Source organism: Bufo gargarizans, chromosome 2 (genome assembly GCF_014858855.1).
Source record: "Bufo gargarizans isolate SCDJY-AF-19 chromosome 2, ASM1485885v1, whole genome shotgun sequence".
In the NCBI taxonomy this organism is placed as follows: domain Eukaryota; kingdom Metazoa; phylum Chordata; class Amphibia; order Anura; family Bufonidae; genus Bufo; species Bufo gargarizans.
Genome location: NC_058081.1, coordinates 61,753,845 through 61,773,167, shown reverse-complemented (window position 1 = coordinate 61,773,167; position 19,323 = coordinate 61,753,845).

The window sequence follows — 19,323 nt, the reverse complement described above, 5'->3', positions numbered from 1 at the left end:
TGTTTGTCACGTAAACATATTATTTTAAGCACGGCATGTTGCCGCTTCCCCATGGCAGTGCTACACTGCTTCCAGCTACTGACTGATGGCTGACTGGTGCTGCAAGATGATAATTCAGAGGTGGAAGTGGAGGAGGAGAAGGGGGGTTTGGAACCACTAACGTAGGTGGCGGTGGAAACCCTGATGGATGTAGGGCCCGCAACCCTTGGCGTCGGTAGCACCTGTGCCATCCCAGGGTACGACTCGCTCCCGGTCTCCACAACATTCACCCAGTGTGCCGTAAGGGAAATATAGCGTCTATGGCCACAATCACTTGTCCATGTTTCCATAGTTATGTGGACCTTCCCAATAACTACGTTGGTCAGGGCACAGGTGATGTTACGGGACACATGCTGGTGTAAGGCGGGGACGGCACACCGGGAAAAATAGTGGCGGCTGGGGACTGAGTATTGAGGGACCGCCGCTGCCATCAGACTGTGGAAAGCCTCAGTGTCCACAAGCCTAAAAGGAAACATTTCCAGGGCCAGTAATTTGGAAAGGTGCGCATTAAGTGCTATGGCCTGTAGGTGGGTGGCTGGGTATTTGCACTTTCGTTCAAAAGCCTGGGGTATGGACATCTGTACGCTGCACTGGGACACAGAAGTGCTAGATGATGGTGCTTGTAAAGGTCCAGGAGCAGTGCAGGAGGCATCTGAGCCTGCGTCTTGGACAGGGGATTGGTCAGCATGTAACACAGGGTAAGAGGAGGCAGTGGTGTGACCTGCAGACACTGATTGTGGACCCAGGCATTCGACCCACCTATTAGGGTGCTTTGATGCCATGTGGCGGATCATGCTGGTGGTGGTGAGGTTGCTAGTGTTGACGCCCCCTGCTCATTTTGGTATGGCACAGGTTGCAAATGACAATTCTTTTATCGTCTGCACTTTTCCTCAAAAAAGCGCTAGACTGCAGGGCACCTAGCACTTGGCAAGGGAGAGTTCCACAAGGTTGTGCTCCGGGGAACAGTTGTGGGCCTGTTTGGTGTTGCCCGCCTTCTCCCTTTTGCCACCCCACTGCCTCTTCCAGCCTGTTGCGGTGCTGCAGATTCCTCCCCCTCTGTACTGCTGTCCTTGCTTGGCTTGCCACCTTCCCAGGTTGGGTCAGTGATTTCATCGTCCACCACCTCCTCTTCCACTTCCTCACTCTGGTTATTCTCCTGACTTGTTGACCTTATAACAACCTCACTTATTGACAACTGTGTCTCCTCCTCATGATCAACCTCTTAAGACACTAATTGCTGTTGACTTATTGGCAACTGTGTCTCATCATCATCATCCACCTCGTGAAACACTAAATGCCGTTCCCCACCGTCATCTTCTTGTGACTGTGGATGCTCAAGAGTTTGGGCATCAGTGCACACAATCTCCTCATGTCCTTCTTCAAGCGGGCTTGGCGAGAGGTCGAAATTAAGGAATGACGATGAAAAGAGGTCCTCCGAATATCCGAGTGTGGGATCACTTGTTTGCCAAGACTCTCCATGGTGGGAGGAAGGGGGATCAGGGTGAGGATTCTGTTGACCAGACTCTTGGCTACTGAGACTGGACTTTGTGGAAGACAGGGTGGTGCTTAACCGACTGGAAGCATTATCTGCTGCAATCCAACCGACCACCTGGTCGCACTGGTGTGACTTCGAGAGTGGTGTTCTGCGCCGCCCTGAAAACTGGGACATGAAGCTAGGTATTGTGGATGAGTGTGTCTCTTGTGCTCTGGCAGCAGGCACAGTTTCACTGCGCCCAGGGCCACGGCCTCTTCGTGCACCATCAGCAGCACGGCCACTTCCCAGTCCCTTACTGATCACCTTCTGCATATTAAATGGTATATATGCTTGCAAGTACACTGAACCGAAATATAAACGCGACACTTTCAGTTTTGCTCCCTGTCACGGATGGTGTTGCAGAAAGCTGGAACTTATAAATAAACATCCGACTGGCTTGATCCCAAACTAAGGAGCATATGGGTGAGCCCTATCAAACCCCTAGGGCTCTCCCTGACTGCTATGCCCATGCAAAGGTCTTTATGGTAGACGATTGCATGCCCACGTACCTAATACTATGTGACCCCTGAAAATTGATTATCAATGAGATTGACAGCTGCTCCACTATCTACAAAAATCGCAGTTTAGATTCAGCAATACGATCCAGATCATCATATATCTGCCCCAGGGCTACAACAAATTCATCCACCGATCGGAGGGGCCGTGCCCTGACCGGCAGCAAAAAGGCCCAAGACTGAGCGTTATCCCTGAGCAGCGAGATGATGATCCACACCCTCTGCTCCTCATCACCAGAGGAATGGGGAAGTAGGCGAAAATGGAGTTTGCAAGCCCCTCTAAAGCAAACAAAATTCTCACTACCCCCGGAGAACGTATCCGGAAGCGAGATCTTAGGCTCGGAACAAACTCCATGAACGCCAGCAGAACCGGTCACCTGAAACTGAGACACAGTTTTACGGAGATCTGCTACCTCCAGCGAAAGACCCTGCATGCGGTCAATCAAGGCTGAAACCGGATCCATGCTTAAGACGGTTATGGCGGTTTATAATGTCACGGATGGTGTTGCAGAAAGCTGGAACTTATAAATAAACATCCGACTGGCTTGATCCCAAACTAAGGAGCATATGGGTGAGCCCTATCAAACCCCTAGAGCTCTCCCTGACTGCTATGCCCATGCAAAGGTCTTTATGGTAGACGATTGCATGTCCACGTAACTAATACTATGTGACACCTGAAAACCCTATATTAGTGAGGGGACACGACCACCGGCTCCCTGCACTTAATACGGACGGAGTCAGGGTTACCTAGAATCAAGCCAGCACGGAAACACAAATAAAGGAAACAGACTTATCTGAGGAATCAGCAGAAGCAGCCTCGAGCAGTGAACACAATCCAGGAAGAAGTATAAACCGCAAAGTGAGGCAGTATGGGAGGGAATATAAAGGGAGACAATTAGTGTAAATAGGTGACAACTGGGAGAAGGAAAGGAGATGACAAAGTGAAACCAAAACAAAGAACGTCATGCAGGTAGAGAAGAACATCTAACAGATCTTCTTACAGAACTGGCAGTGACAGCTCCCATTTTGCATGAGCTGAATTTAAAGATTTGAAACATTTTCTACATACACAAAAGACCCATTACTCTCAAATATTGTTCCCAAATGTGTTAGTAGGCACTTCTCCTTTGCCGAGATAATCCATCCCAGCTCACAGGTGTAACATATCAAGGTGCTGATTAGACAGAATGAAGATTGCACAGGTGTGCCTTAGACTGCCCACAATAAAAGACCACTCTGAAATGTGCAGTTTGATCACACAGCACCATGCCACAGATGTCGCAATGTTTGAGGGAGCGTGCAATTGGCATGCTGACTGCAGGAATGTCTACCAGAGCTGTTGCCCATGCAATGAATGCTCATTTCTCTACCATAAGCTGTGTCCAAAGGCGTTTCAGAAAATTTGGCAGTACATCAAACTGGCCTCAAACCGCTGACCACGTGTAACCAACCTCACCAGCCCAGGACCTCCACATCCAGCATGTTCATCTCCATGATCATCTGAGACCAGCCACCCGGATAGCTGCAGCAACAATCGGTTTGAATAATTAAAGAATTTCTGAGAAAACTGTCAGAAACCATCTCACAGAAGCTCATCGTCGTTCTCATCAGAGTCTGGACCTGACTGCAGTTCGTCGTCGTAACCGACTTGAGTGGGCAAATGCTCACATTCGATGGCGTCTGGCATGTTAGCGAGGTGTTCTGTTCACAGATGAGTTACGGTTTTCACTGTTCAGGGCAGATGGCAGACAGCGTGTGTGGCGTCGTGTGGGTAAGCAGTTTGCTGACGTCAATGTTGTGGATCGAGTGGCCCATGGTGGCGGTGGGGTTGTGGTATGGGCAGGCGTATGTTATGGACAACAAACACTGTTGATGGCATTTTGAATGCACAGAGATACCGTGACGAAATCATGAGGCCCATGGTTGTGCCATTCATCCCTGACCATCACCTCATGTTGCAGCATGATAATGCACAGCGCCATATTGCAAGGATCTGTACGCAATTGCTGGAAGCTGAAAACATCCCAGTTCTTGCATGGCCAGCATACTCACCAGACATGTCACCCATTGAGCATGTTTGGGATGCTCTGGATCGGCGTATACGACAGCGTGTTCCAGTTCCTGACAATATTCTGCAACTTCGCACAGTTATTGAAGAGGAGCGGACCAACATTCCACAGGCCACAATCAACAACCTGATCAACTCTATGCGACGGAGATGTGTTTCACTGCGTGAGGCAAATGGTGAGCACACCAGATACTGACTGGTTTTCTGACCCCCCTCCCCCAATAAGGTAAAACTGTGCACATTTCAGAGTGGTCTTTCATTGTGGGCAGTCTAAGGCACACCTGTGCAATATTCATGCTGTCTAATCAGTACCTTGATATGCCACACCTGTGAGGTGGGAGAAGTGCTCACTAACACAGATTTAGACAGATTTGTGAACAATATTTGAGAGTAATGGGTCTTTTGTGTATGTAGAAAATGTTTCAGATCTTTCAGTTCAGCTCATGCAAAATGGGAGCAAAACCATAAGTGGTGCGTTTATATTTTTGTTCAGTGTATGTCACACGTACAGTAGAGCAGGTTTTGTAAGTGTATGTGCAAAAATATTAAACTGAATGTCACTGATATTTAGGATGTGCAAACGTTATACAGGAGATGTAGCGCAGGTAATATAACCATCCGCAGCGGATACCGTCTACGTAAAAAGTACACTGGATGTCACAGATATTTTTAGTATGCGCACACGTTAAACAGGAGATGCAGGGTAGATAATGTTGCTGTCTGCAGCGTCTACAGAAAAAGTACATTGGATGTCACAGATATTTTTAGGATGCACCCATGTTATACAGGAAATGTAGCGCAGGTAATTTCACTGTCCGCAGAGTCTATGGAAAAAGTACACTGGATGTCACACATATTTTTAGGATGCGCAAACGTTATATAGGAGATGTAGCGCAGGTAATGTAACTGTCCACAGTGGACACCGTCTACGGAAAAAGTACACTGGATGTCACAGATATTTTTAGGCTGTGCACACGTTACACGGGAGATGTAGCGCAGATAACGTCGCTATCTGCAGCGGCCAAATAATTGCAAGCTATTTAGCGCAGGTTGCGCTAATAATATATATTGCTTCCAGATACAAACCGGATTCCAAAAAAGTTGGGACACTATACAAATCGTGAATAAAAACTGAATGCAATGATGTGGAGGTGCCAACTTCTAATATTTTATTCAGAATAGAACATAAATCACGGAACAAAAGTTTAAACTGAGAAAATCTACCATTTTAAGGGAAAAATATGTTGAATCAGGATTTCATGGTGTCAACAAATCCCAAAAAGGTTGGTATTCTGAATCGGCTGCAAAGGCTATGAATGTGGTTTTCAGTAGCACATGGAGCTCATTGCCCTGAAGAGATTATTCATCCCAAATCACCTTTCCAGATAGCTTACTCAGTCCCAACTCACATGAAACAAGATCTGGCGATGTTTATTCGTCGTATGATCCGTAGAATGCAAGTTACAACAGGTAAAAGAACGATTCTTCCATGCAGGTATAGAGAATAGACACAGGTCAGATGAATTACAGCATTAAAATGGCTGATACAGCAAAGAGGGGGAGGAGACTGAGCAGCATGCAAACTAAGGAATGCCACAAGAGACAAACTAGATAGGCATTAAAGAGACAGTACATAATAAAAAATAATATCATGTAACATGACACTCCCCGCCTGAAATCTTTAGATTTCAAAGTCTATTACATATATAAAGATAAGTCCAACTTGAACCTGTAGGGGAAGAAACGTTAAAGGTAAAACTGGTGTGTAAACCATAGATACGAGATACCCGCAAACACAAGAAGGTATGCAGTAAATGAACAATGAAACATGACGTCCAAAAAACAGATGGCTTGAGTCCTGCGGTCTATCGTTTGTAATGGTGGGACTTCAACAGTAGCACAGTCAATAGTGATAGTGATATTCTCCCCGCCATAACAGGTATAGCCGGTACTCCTGCCTAAGTCACTCACTTGGGAGAAGAAGCACCAATTCCGTGATTGGTCGTGAGAAAGTCCGAGCAGAACCTCCTTTAGTTATCTTAACTTCAACCTTTCGAACCTTTCCGTCATCGCTGGGCATTACGCCTGTTACAAGACCCATAGGCCACTCATTGCGACAGACTTCTTTATCTTTCAGAAGAACAAGGTCTCCTACTTTGAGGTTAGGCTTGGGTGTTTGCCATTTGGAACGGCTTTGAAGGGTATGCAGGTACTCCATTCTCCAGCGGTGCCAAAACACATTGGCTAGGTGTTGCACCCGTTTCCATTGACGCCTATAGATATCCTTCGGGTCAATCTCGGCAGAAGATATCACGGTAGTTCCAACCTTCTGAGTAAGGAGTGTGGCTGGGGTAAGGATCATTGGAGCATCAGGATCGGAAGATACTGGTACTAGAGGCCTTGCATTAATGATGGCGGATACTTCTGAGAGAAAGGTACTCAAAGTCTCGTGAGTCAATAGTGAAGACTTGTGGTCCTGCAACATGGAATCGAGAATTCTTCGAGCGATTCCAATCATTCGCTCCCAGGATCCTCCCATATGCGAAGAATGTGGTGAATTAAACAGCCAAGTACATCCATTGTTTGCTAAGAAATTGTCTAGTTGAAGTTCTTTACAGGCTCCAACGAAGTTGGTACCACAGTCGGATCTTAGTTGTTTGACAGGTCCTCGGATGGAGAAGAATCTTCGTAAAGCGTTGATGAAACAAGACGAATCCATTGACTCGATCACCTCGATATGTACAGCTCGTACGCTGAGACAGGTAAACAACACGGCCCACCTCTTGCTATTGGCTGCTCCACCGCGAGTCCTACGAGTTACCACAGTCCATGGACCAAATACATCAACTCCAACGTAGGTGAAAGGTGGGTCTGTACTCAGGCGATCAAATGGCAGGCTTGCCATTTGTTGTAGTTGGTGTCTACCTCTTAACTTGCGACACTTGACGCATTTAAAAAGCAGGGAAGAAACACATCTCTTCATTCCAACAATCCACAAGCCAGCTGACCTGATAGCACCTTCTGTAAATTGTCGGCCTTGGTGCTGTATTAGTTCGTGATGGTGCCGTATTAGAAGAGTGGCAATGTGGTGCTGACCTGGTATGATGACGGGGTTTTGTTCCTTGCTGCACAGGTCAGATTTCTCTATTCGGCCTCCAACTCGTAGCAACTGATTGTCATCGACTACAGGGTTCAGATTAAATAGTGAACTACCCTTTGATAGAGGTATTCCACCTTTGAATCTGTGCAACTCTTCCCTGTACACTTCTTGTTGTACACAGCGAATGATTACCCTTTCCGCCTTTTCAATTTCCGTTGCAGTAGGGAGGTTGGTACAGATATGCCAGCCATGACATTCTGAAGTTGAGCTCCATTTAAAACAATGGGCAATGTGTATCAAATAAGCAATGGTCCTAACAGCTGATGACCAGGTTGAGAAACGTTCAAAACGATGCGACTTTAGTTTTTGTTCTGAACTCGCAGAGGTACACAGTGTGGTGTACATAGACCTGATTTCTTTATCATCGTCAGGATGTACCAGTTCATAGGTAGTGTCCGTGGGAATTGAGTAGGAGTTTTCAGAAAGAAATCTTGGAGGCGACAGCCACAAGCAGTCGAGGAGAGCTACTGGAGATATAGCTCTTGTCCCACAATCGGCAGGATTAAGGTCAGTGGGAATATGATGCCATTGCTTTGGCAAGGAGAACCTTCTGATACGTTCTACTCTATTGCTGACGTACACGTAAAATTGTTTAGTTTGGTTGTAAATGTAACCAAGCACTATCTTGCTGTCTGTGTAAAATGTGAAGGAATCAATGTTAATGTCCATTTCACTCTTTATGACTTCAGCTATTTCCACTGCTAGCACAGCTGCACAAAGTTCAAGTCTGGGTATGGTATGTGCGGGTTTTGGTGTTAGCTTCGTCTTGCCTAGAACAAAGTTGCAGTGTATGTCTCCATTAACTCCTGAGGTCTTCAAATAGGCCACTGCAGCTATAGCTTCAACTGATGCATCAGAGAAAATATGGATTTCCCTCTGGACAGCGGCTGAGATGGAGACTGGGGCATAGCAACGTGGAATTTGGAGCTGTTCTAATGTCTTCAGAGAACCTCTCCATTTCTCCCATCTTCGTTGTTTCTCAATAGGTAACGGAGTGTCCCAATCTATGTTATCAGTAGTAAGCTGTCTTAATAACATCTTACCTTGGATGGTGACTGGGGCTATAAATCCCAGTGGGTCGTAGATGCTGTTCACTACGGACAAGACTCCTCTCTTGGTGAAGGGTTTGTCACAGGTTGACACCTGGAAGGCGAATGTGTCTACTTTGATGTTCCACAGCAGACCTAGACTTCTCTGCATAGGGGGTGCGTCTGACCCAAGGTCAAGGTCTTTCACACTGGCAGCATAGTCCTCAGGGTGAAATGCATTCATTAGCTCTTGGCTGTTAGATATAATTTTGTGAAGTCTCAAGTTTGCTACAGCTAGCATCTCTTTTGTTCTGGTAAGAAGATTAATTGCTTCTTTAGCAGTAGGAAAGGATTTGAGCCCGTCATCTACGTAAAAGTTCCTTTCAACAAATTGACGAGCATCGGATCCATACTCAGCTTCTCCAAGCTGAGCTGTCTTTTTTAGTCCATAGATTGCTACAGCTGGGGAAGGGCTGTTCCCAAAGACATGTACCCTCATTCGGTAATCAATTACCTCTTTGTTGATGTCGTTGTCCTTGTGCCATAGAAACCTGAGGTAATTCCTGTTATCTTCCTTGACGATGAAGCAGTGGAACATTTGTTGAATGTCGGCCATCACCGCTACAGGTTCTTGACGAAAGCGAATTAGGACTCCAATGAGGTTGTTGTTCAAGTTAGGCCCTGTGAGGAGCATGTCGTTAAGTGAGAAGCCTTCATGTTGGGCACTGGAGTCAAAGACAACTCTGATTTGGTCTGGCTTTCGTGGGTGATACACACCGAAGGAAGGGAGGTACCAGCATTCTTCTCCTTCTTTCAATGGGGGTGCGGGTTCGGCATGACCCCTGTCAAAGATATTCTGTATGAAGTCCACAAAATGTCTTTCCATCTCTGGCTTCCTGCTTAAGGTACGCTTTAAGGAGGAGAATCTTTTGACTGCTTGATGTAGATTGTTTGGTAGCTTCTCTCTCGGGAGGCGAAAGGGTAGGGGTGCTACCCAGCTATTGGAATCTTCCTGAAAGAACTCATTGTCCATTACTTTAAGGAATTCTTTGTCTTCTGCCGAAGGAGCCAACTTGTCGTCTTCACTGCTTACATTGAAAACTGTAGAACCAAAGCTGTCATCGTAGGTGGGGGAAAGGTTTGTGTTGCGATGTTGCAACTTGCAGCTAGTTACCTTCTCCTTCACCCAGTAGTGATGTGGGCATGGCTCAAAGTGAGTATTACGACCATTTGGCAATACATTTGTCTTGAATGAAGAAATGTTAGTAGGCCTTTTCATTTTGCCTATACAGACGTTGCCTATGATGACCCAGCCTAAGTCCAGGTACTGGGCGAATGGGGCCTCTGGAGGTCCGCTGACCTGCCTGTGTACCTTGTGGATCCTTAGAATATCTCTTCCCAGCAGAAGAAGGATTTTAGCATCTTTGTCAAGTGGTGGGTTTTCACTGGCTATTGACCTTAGATGAGGGTGGTAGAAGGCAACTTCTGGTGTAGGTATTTCTTCTTTGTTGGCTGGTATCTGGTTACACTCTACAAGTGTAGGTAAGGGTAATTGTAGGTTATTTTCTAGGGAGGACACAATAAATCCATGAGCCCTTCTTCCAAAAACCTCTGTAGTTCCACTACAAGTGCCTAAGGTGTAAGGGTGAACCTCTCCTTTTGTGCAAAATAGATCGAACAGTTCGGATCGTGCAAGCGATCGATTGCTTTGATCGTCTAAGATAGCATACACCCTTAAAGTCTTTTCTGGCTGATCCTTGTGATGAATATTCACTAGGCATATTTTAGCGCAAGATTTGTCACAGTGGTCTTCCCCACAGACTTCAGTGCACGAAGAAAATACCATGGTGGAATTAGGTACGTGATCTGTACTCTTCCCGCTGTGGTTCTGCCCAGGAGGAAGGTCTGCATGTTGTGAAGGATTGGACTCAAGGGGATGGAGTGCTTGCACATGGTCCTCGGAACCGCACTCTATGCACTTGATAGGAGTTTTACATTCCTTGGCAAAGTGATCGGTGGAAGCACAGCATCTATAACATACCCCAAAAGTCTTTAGGAGTTCCTTTCGTTCTTGTAGGGGCTTCTTTCTGAAACCGATACATTTTTTGAGGGGATGAGGCTTCTTGTGGATGGGACATAATCGGTTTGGGTTTTCGATCTTGCCGCTCTTGTTTGGGGCGGGAGTGGGAATAATGTCTGTCTTCCTAACGGACACGGGACCTCTGCGGTTCCTGTAGCTAGTATGTAGGTTGTCACCTTTAGGTGAGGGAGTATTGAACTCGTTGAATGCAAAACTAGGATCGTTCTTGGTGTCAGCAATGTTCCTGACGAAATTGCAGAAGTAGGAGAACGGGGGAAAGGAAACCTTGTTTTCCCGTTTGTATGATGACCCAACTTGGATCCACTTTTCTTGTAGGCCATGCGGAAGCTTGCAAATGATAGGGTTAACTCCTCGAGCAGTGTCCAGGTAACTGAGGCCAGGTAGCTTAGGGTCAGTTTTGGCAAGCTGGACTTCGAGAAGAAGGTCGCTGAGTCTCTGGAACTCTATATTGTCCTTACCAGATATCCTTGGGAAATTTTCCAATCGTTTGAGCAATGCATTCTCTATGGCTTCAGGACTACCGTAAGTCTGTTCTAGACGCTCCCATGCTGCGGTGAGACCTGCAGTTGGATTGTCGATGTAAACTGACCTGAGGCTCTTGACACGTTCTGTTGACTGTGGGCCAAGCAACCCGATCAGCAGATCCAGCTCACGATCGGCAGTAAAACCGATACCGCCTAATGTAGTTTTGAAAGCGGCTTTCAGCTTCTATAATTTTCAGGATGGTCGTCGAAGTTTACTAGGCCTGACTTGGCGAGCTCATGTCGAAGTAAGTACTTTACTACCTCTGTTGTATCGGTTGCCTCTGACTTTACATAGGAGGTTGCTGGTTGATTGTTGTGGATCGCATTGTTTATGGTATCGTTGCAAAGAGACGTGGGAAGATATGGTGCAGCAAGGGCATTCAGCTGAATTGTTGGGTGAAGGTCTGGAACAGTACTGTTAGCAGGAGGCTGGCGACTTGCTTGCGGCTTAGTGTGCCGTTTTGTGACATATGCGGGATCAGCATGACAGTCGGGAGCTGCACTGGGGTGGGTTTGCATGTAGGAAGTGGCTGGAACGGCTTTTACCTGATGATGTGGTGAAGTCCTTGCGTTGCCGTGAAACGTGGAGGTAATTGAGTGTTCACTGCTGTGGTTTAGAACATAGTTCTTAGTGCGTTCAAAAGGATCTGCTACATCTGCCTTGACGCTGACCCTTTCGCTAGCATTTTCATCTGCACCGATAGCTTGTTCCAAAACCTTTAGTTTTGCTGCAGCTGCCTCGTAGTTGCTCTGTTCCTTTAAAGCTTCAATTGCTGCCCTTTGACGTGCCGTTTGAGCTTCTATTGCTGCCTTTTGATGCGCTGCCTCGGCTTCCATTACTGCAACCTCGGTCTCCATATCTGCTCTTTTTTTTGCATATGCGGCCCGTACCTTGATAGCCTCTGCTTCGGCGCGGGCATTCATTAGCTGTTCACTAAGCGTTGAGTGCTTTGAACTTCGGGATCTAGAGGAACCTTTAGAACGTCTGGTGGATACAGATTTGTGAGATACAGTGTCCCGTGGCAGCATTAATTTTGCTTCTGCCTTTGCTTTAGTTCGCTGGATAAAGCTTTCTCTTTCCTCATTAAGAAGCTGGGCATTGTTAAGTTGCTCTAAGGACTCCTCAGTGTTGATGCTTTGCAGAATAGTTTTATATTTGTTGCTTGTAGTCTGGTACAGTTCGTATGAAGCAGAGAGATGCTTTATGGCGCCCTCTAGTTGCAGTACCTCATGGCTGGGACATGAAATCACATCAATGTGGGTGAGGATTTTATCCCAAATCTGCTTCAAACTGGTTGCTAGTTCAGTTCTCATGGATTCATAGTTCTCTTTAACCTTCCAAGTGGGTTTCACAGAGCGTTTGGTCGATGCAGTGAACTCTGGGTCCTCATCCTGACTTTCTCTGTGTGAAGCATGCTGTGGTGTTTCATCACACACTGAGCCCTTTCCACTCATGATGGCCTGCAGTACACAGGCTTGACTGTAGCAGTGAAGAGTGTCTGTATACTGTGAGGAGCTGTAACAAGCTGTGCTGGGGTTGTATGCAGAATTCTCGTGCAATACACACAGTTACACTTCACTTTGATCTGTCCTGTGACGCAGTTATCTCTGTGCAGGCTGCTGGATACGTTCTTTTACTATTCTGAATCGGCTGCAAAGGCTATGAATGTGGTTTTCAGTAGCACATGGAGCTCATTGCCCTGAAGAGATTATTCATCCCAAATCACCTTTCCAGATAGCTTACTCAGTCCCAACTCACATGAAAGAAGATCTGGCGATGTTTATTCGTCGTATGATCCGTAGAATGCAAGTTACAACAGGTAAAAGAACGATTCTTCCATGCAGGTATAGAGAATAGACACAGGTCAGATGAATTACAGCATTAAAATGGCTGATACAGCAAAGAGGGGGAGGAGACTGAGCAGCATGCAAACTAAGGAATGCCACAAGAGACAAACTAGATAGGCATTAAAGAGACAGTACATAATAAAAAATAATATCATGTAACATGACAGTTGGGACAAGGCCTTTTTCACCACTGTGTGGCATCTCCCCTTCTTACGACACTCAACAGACGTCTGGGGACCGAGGAGACCAGTTTCTCAAGTTTAGAAATAGGAATGCTCTCCCATTCTTGTCTAATACAGGCCTCTAACTGTTCAATCGTCTTGGGCCTTCTTTCTTGCACCTTCCTCTTTATGATGCGCCAAATGTTCTCTATAGGTGAAAGATCTGGACTGCAGACTGGCCATTTCAGTACCCGGATCCTTCTCCTACGCAGCCATGATGTTGTGATTGATGCAGAATGTGGTCTGGCATTATCTTGTTGAAAAATGCCGGGTCTTCCCTGAAAGAGATGACGTCTGGATGGGAGCATATGTTGTTCTAGAACCTGAATATATTTTTCTGCATTGATGGTGCCTTTCCAGACATGCAAGCTGCCCATGCCACACGCACTCATGCAACCTCTATACCATCAGAGATGCAGGCTTCTGAACTGAGCGTTGATAACAACTTGGGTTGTCCTTGTCCTCTTTGGTCCGGATGACATGGCGTCCCAGATTTCCAAAAAGAACTTCGAATCGTGACTCGTCTGACCACAGACCAGTCTTCCATTTTGCCACACTCCATTTTAAATGATCCCTGGCCCAGTGAAAACGCCTGAGCTTGTGGATCTTGCTTAGAAATGGCTTCTTCTTTGCACTGTAGAGTTTCAGCTGGCAACGGCACGGTGGATTGTGTTCACTGGCAATGGTTTCTGGAAGTATTCCTGAGCCCATTCTGTGATTTCCTTTACAGTAGCATTCCTGTTTGTGGTGCAGTGTCGTTTAAGGGCCCGGAGATCACGGGCATCCAGTATGGTTTTACGGCCTTGACCCTTACGCACAGAGATTGTTCCAGATTCTCTGAATCTTTGGATGATGTTATGCACAGTTGATGATGATAGATGCAAAGTCTTTGCAATTTTTCGCTGGGTAACACCTTTCTCATATTGCTCCACTATCTTTCTGCACAACATTGTCGGAATTGGTGATCCTCTACCCATCTTGGCTTCTGCGAGACACTGCCACTCTGAGAAGCTCTTTTTATACCCAATCATGTTGCCAACTGACCTAATTAGTGTTAATTGGTCTTCCAGCTCTTCGTTATGCTCAAATTTACTTTTTCCAGCCTCTTATTGCTACTTGTCCCAACTTTTTGGGGATTTGTTGACACCGTGAAAATTTTTATCAACGTATTTTTCCTTTAAAATGATACATTTACTCGGATTAAACGTTTGATCTGTCATCTACGTTCTATTACAAATAAAATATTGACATTTGCCATCTTTTTTGGAATCCGGTTTGTACAAGAATAGTCCTTAAAAGGACTTTTGGGTATCTAATCGCACGCAATTTAGCACAGGTTGCGCTAAAAATATATATTGCTGACAGACACAACAATAGTCCTTAAAAGGACTTTTGGGTCTCTAACACTAACCCTGCCTAACCAAAGAATAAAATGCAATTCTCTACACTATCTGTCCCTTCTACAGCACAGCTCTCCCTGACTAAGACTGGCCGAACCATGTGTCCACGTAAACCACTTTATAGCACCCGATGACGCGTTCCGGCCAGCCAATCACTGTAATGACAGTAACCAACATGGCTACGGCATTACAGTGAGTAGTAGCCAACAAACGTACGGGGAGGAGACTCGAGCATGGGGCTCGAGCACACGCGGTATTCGACCCAACACCGCAATGTCCCTACCACGCGATGCTCGAGTGAACTGTTGTTTGGCCGAGCATGCTCGATCATCACTAGCGGTGATCTCACATTTGGGGCAATACAGTCCATTGAATAGTCCTGAGACAAAGTCCATCCCTGATTTGGGATATAAATAATGTTTAATCCAAAGGGTTAAAGTGCAAAAGTTTCTGATTTATAAGAGCATGTGCGATGCATAAGATAAGGCACAGAAGAAAGTTTTTCTGGGTACAGTTCCTTGAACGTTGCATAAAACTTTATTTAAAGTCTCCGACAACCTGAGAAGGGGGTAAAAAGGGAAATAAAAGGCACAAAACAAGGTGCAACTGGGATATTGCAGTAAGCGGGAGTCCTTTGTTAGAACCCTCAACAGTGCTCCTGCTCCATTTGTAATATTGGCCAACCGACCTATTTAGGTACAAGGGTCTGGACTGAATGGGATATCAGTGTCCAGGGGTGATACAGACTTCCATGAATCCGGGGAAGGACACTCAGACATTCCCTCGGTCAAGCACTTGGTAGGAGTAAGTGGAAGATTTAGGTGTCTTCTCACCTCATCAAATACGGAAGATCTTTCTCTCTCCTGTTAAAAGATACTGGGCTCCGGCCCAAGTTCAGGTTTTTCAACTGGAGCTGGTTCAACTGCAGCTGTAGGTTTTGGTACCAGAGACGAAATGACTGCTGTGGATGGCTGAGCATTTGGCCTGGATTCTGAAGGGTGGACAGGAGTCTCCTGGCGGGGTTGCAGAGTAAATTGCTGCAAAAGTTGGGTACACTCTCGCACTGTTCTTTCTGCAAGTGCTGACTCTGGTTTGGCCTTAGGGAGTCGCTGTTTCACTGTAGAGCGGACGTCTGGGTCCCGCGTGGCAATGGCGGGCTGCCATAAAATATTAGTTCCTGCAAAGCCAGTGATGTACTGGTTCTGACTTGGCGTAGAATGCGGTACATACTTGCCGTCCGGGCAATTGGGGGCAGCAGGGAGTGCGGGTTCCTCATCATCTTCCGAATCGGAGTCCTCTGCAGGTTCCCATGATTCAGTTTCTGGCCTGGGCCGTGTAACGCAAGTAGCATAAGTCCCACGGGTGCCCTCTTCTGTGGTAAACTCTACTATCTCGCCCGCATACAAACTGTGCAAATGGCTGGGCAAGTCTTTGCGCTTAACTGACCGGCGGTTCACGTAATAATCACAGCCATGGTCCAGATCCCTGATGAATCCAAAACCTTTTAGTTTACAAAATGAAAGGACCCGGCCCAGCTTCCTAATCGGGAACGGGAAGTTTTCCACTGGTGCCTCCAAAAGTTTTCTCGCAATCCCCTCATTACATTTCTTACACGAGTGGGTGCACGTGAGCCTAGCAAACCTGATTTCTGCAGACAGTTTGGCCCAAATTTCGGCATGTGGTACTGCTGGCCATATGAAAGGGGGCACAACCTGGTCCTGACTGGACCTTTCGGCGATCATTAGTAGCGGGCGCCGTTATAAGCGACTGACCTGTGCAATAGGTGGGCAGTCGACACGGCGGATCCTCTCCTCTTTCTCTCCAGTATTGTTCCCACACTGTTTGGATGCGGGCCTGCAGCACCCCTTTACTCCGGGCCGCAGCTGAAGTCGGACAGATAACCATCAGGGGAGCGGCAAGAATTGCCACTGCTAGCCTCCGGTACAGGGAGCGCAGACGGAACATTTTGCGCTGCCTCCGGTACTTGCTCTGTGTCCTGTTCGGCCATGCTGCTGGTCTCACTTCTCAACAAACTTTCCTGCTCCAGCGGAGGGTGTAGCTCAAAGTAATGGTGCGGCAAATTGATTAAGAAGGCCTCCGGCGGCCATTTTAGGTTTAAGAACGACAGTCTATTCACTTACAGCGAACAGTGATAGTGACACAAAAATAAAAGTTTTTCTCACTTTTGACACTGCGATTCTTTAAAGGGGTTCTTGTATGTTATTCCCATGCAGTTTGTAATCCACAGAAACACTTTTGCGGCTCAATAAAGATGTTTACAGTTTCCACTGTATTAATGCACATATAAAGTCTCTCACGTAAACAAGTGGGGCTTATTCTCATAAGGCCCAGAGGATTTTGTATCCTGTTCGTGACGCCATATCTTGCGACGTACCGGACCGCAGGGGCAACACATAAGTTACAGAGGGGAGATGGGGGTAGTAGTTCATTTACTCACGGTTAGCAGAGCCTCTCTGGGCCGGCAGTGCAGTGGAGGGAAGGACAGCACTAAATCCTCCAGGGCACTCTTTATTGCAGGGAACACCAGCCAGATGGAAGTAGAGGTGCCCTTGAGGGTATAGATGCTTAAGGTGCTTTGGTGGCTGGGCCCCTGTGTTGGTGACGCCAGCACCGTAAAGTACAAATGTTGAGTGTAGTAGTAGAAATGATGAGGAGTCGGTTGTAATCAAACAGTTGAACATTTGCTGAATCAATTGTCTTCAGGTAGTCAGTACAGATACAGTTAATTTGTATGGCATGAGTGATGATGACTCAGAAATAGGTTCAATAGTATTCCTTTTATCAGGTTTAGGCAATTGTCAGTTAGGGAGTTCTCTAGGCGAAGAATAATTAGATTTACTTTAAGTTCACTTTCCATAGCATTCAGGTACAAAATATACGGTTTTCTACTTATCTCGAGCTATCCAATAAGGGTGTTTCGTGGCAGGCAAACTCTCTGCGACATTATTTGCAGGATGCTCTCCTAAAGTATTCAGGTTCACTATATCCCGGAAGGCTTCTCGTGAATAAGGACAACTTGGCGCCTTGGTCATCCGGCTGTGTCCAGGAATTTGGAAAGTTTCTCTTGGTCACTTGTGCTTGTGCAGTCCATAGGCCAGACTCGGCTCTAACCTTCACTAGGCTTGCTTTATATTTAGACGTAGACTTACTGTCCAGTGCTAAGCTGCTGTAACTACTCTTAGTTTTGCAGCTACATAGTGGATAAGGCCTGTTTCTCTCCTCCATACACTTACTTTCCTCTCTCACTACAATACACTACCCTGCTCTAGACACACCCCAAGCTATAAATATGATGTGGCACCAGCACCACCTAGGGGCAAATGGGTGCAATGATAATGCCAGCCTGATAATAGGAAATACCATACATTGTAAATACACAGATATTTAAAGTGTCCCTTTTTACACACATATGTCAGATGCTGCAATATGTCAGAGCTGCTGCAGAATGTGCGGGCCGTCTGTGCGCGCTTCTGGCGTTCTCACCCTGTTGCTGCTCGCCTGTCTGCGCTGCAGCGTAACTTCGGCCTTCCCACTCACCGCCTCATATGCGACGTGCCCATCAGGTGGAACTCCACCTTGCACATGCTGGACAGACTGTGCGAGCAGCAGCAGGCCATAGTGGAGTTTCAGCTGCAGCACGCACGGGTCAGTCGCACTACAGAACAGCACCACTTCACCACCAATGACTGGGCCTCCATGCGAGACCTGTGTGCCCTGTTGCGCTGTTTCGAGTACTCCACCAACATGGCCAGTGACGATGACGCAGTCTTCAGCATTACAATGCCACGTCTATGTCTCCTTGAAAAACACTTTGGGCGATGATGGAAGAGGATGTGGACCAGGAGGAAGAGGAGGAGGAGGAAGAGGGATCATTTCCACGGTTATCAGGCCAGTCATTCACAAGTGGCCCGGAGGGTGGGTTTCTGCACCAACAGAGGCCAGGTACACAACTGTCCAGCCAGGGCACAGTTCTGCAGGATGAGGAGGAGAAACCGTGTTCACAGCAGGGTGGCCCCCAAGGGAGCTTATGGGCATCACTGGTGTGTGGCTGGGGGGATACAGAGGACACGGACGATGCACCTCCCACAGAGGACAGCTTGTCGTTGCCTCTGGGCAGCCTAGCACACATGAGCGACTACATGCTGCAGTGTCTCCGCAACGACTTCCGAGTTGCCCACATTCTATCCAGTGCTGATTACTGGGTGGCCCGTTACAAGGACAACGTACCGTCCTTAATTCCGTCACTGGAGCGTGATCGGAAGATGCGCGGGTACAAGCACACGCTGGTAGACACGCTGGTGGTGGCATTCCCACCTGACAGCGGGGGCTCAGTGGAAGCACAAGGCAAAGGCAGAGGAGGAGGAAGAAGTCGCCAACTCAGCTGGGGCACCGCCAGCACCTCAGAAGGCAGGGTTAGCATGGCCGAAATGTGGAAAAGCTGTCAGCACGCCACAACAACCAGCACCACCAGCTGATACGAAACGTCTTAGCAGGAGGCAGCATTTCAGCAACATGGTGGAGCATTATATGTGCACACGCCTACACGTACTGACTTATGGGTCTGCCCCATTCAGCTTCTGGGTCTCCAAATTGGGCACATGGCCTGAGCTTGCCTTTTATGCCTTGGAGGTGCTGTCCTGCCCTGCAGCCAGTGTATTATCTGAACGTGTGTTCAGCAGCTTGTCCACAGACAAGTATCATAGACAAGCGCAGCCGCCTGTCCACAGCCAATGTGGACAAGCTCACAGTCATTAAAATGAGCTAATCATGGATACCGCCCGCACCTAACCATTGTTATACTCATACGCCGCCTCTTAGTTCAAGATTTTTTTTTCTTTCTATTTTATGTTATTAGAAGTCATTT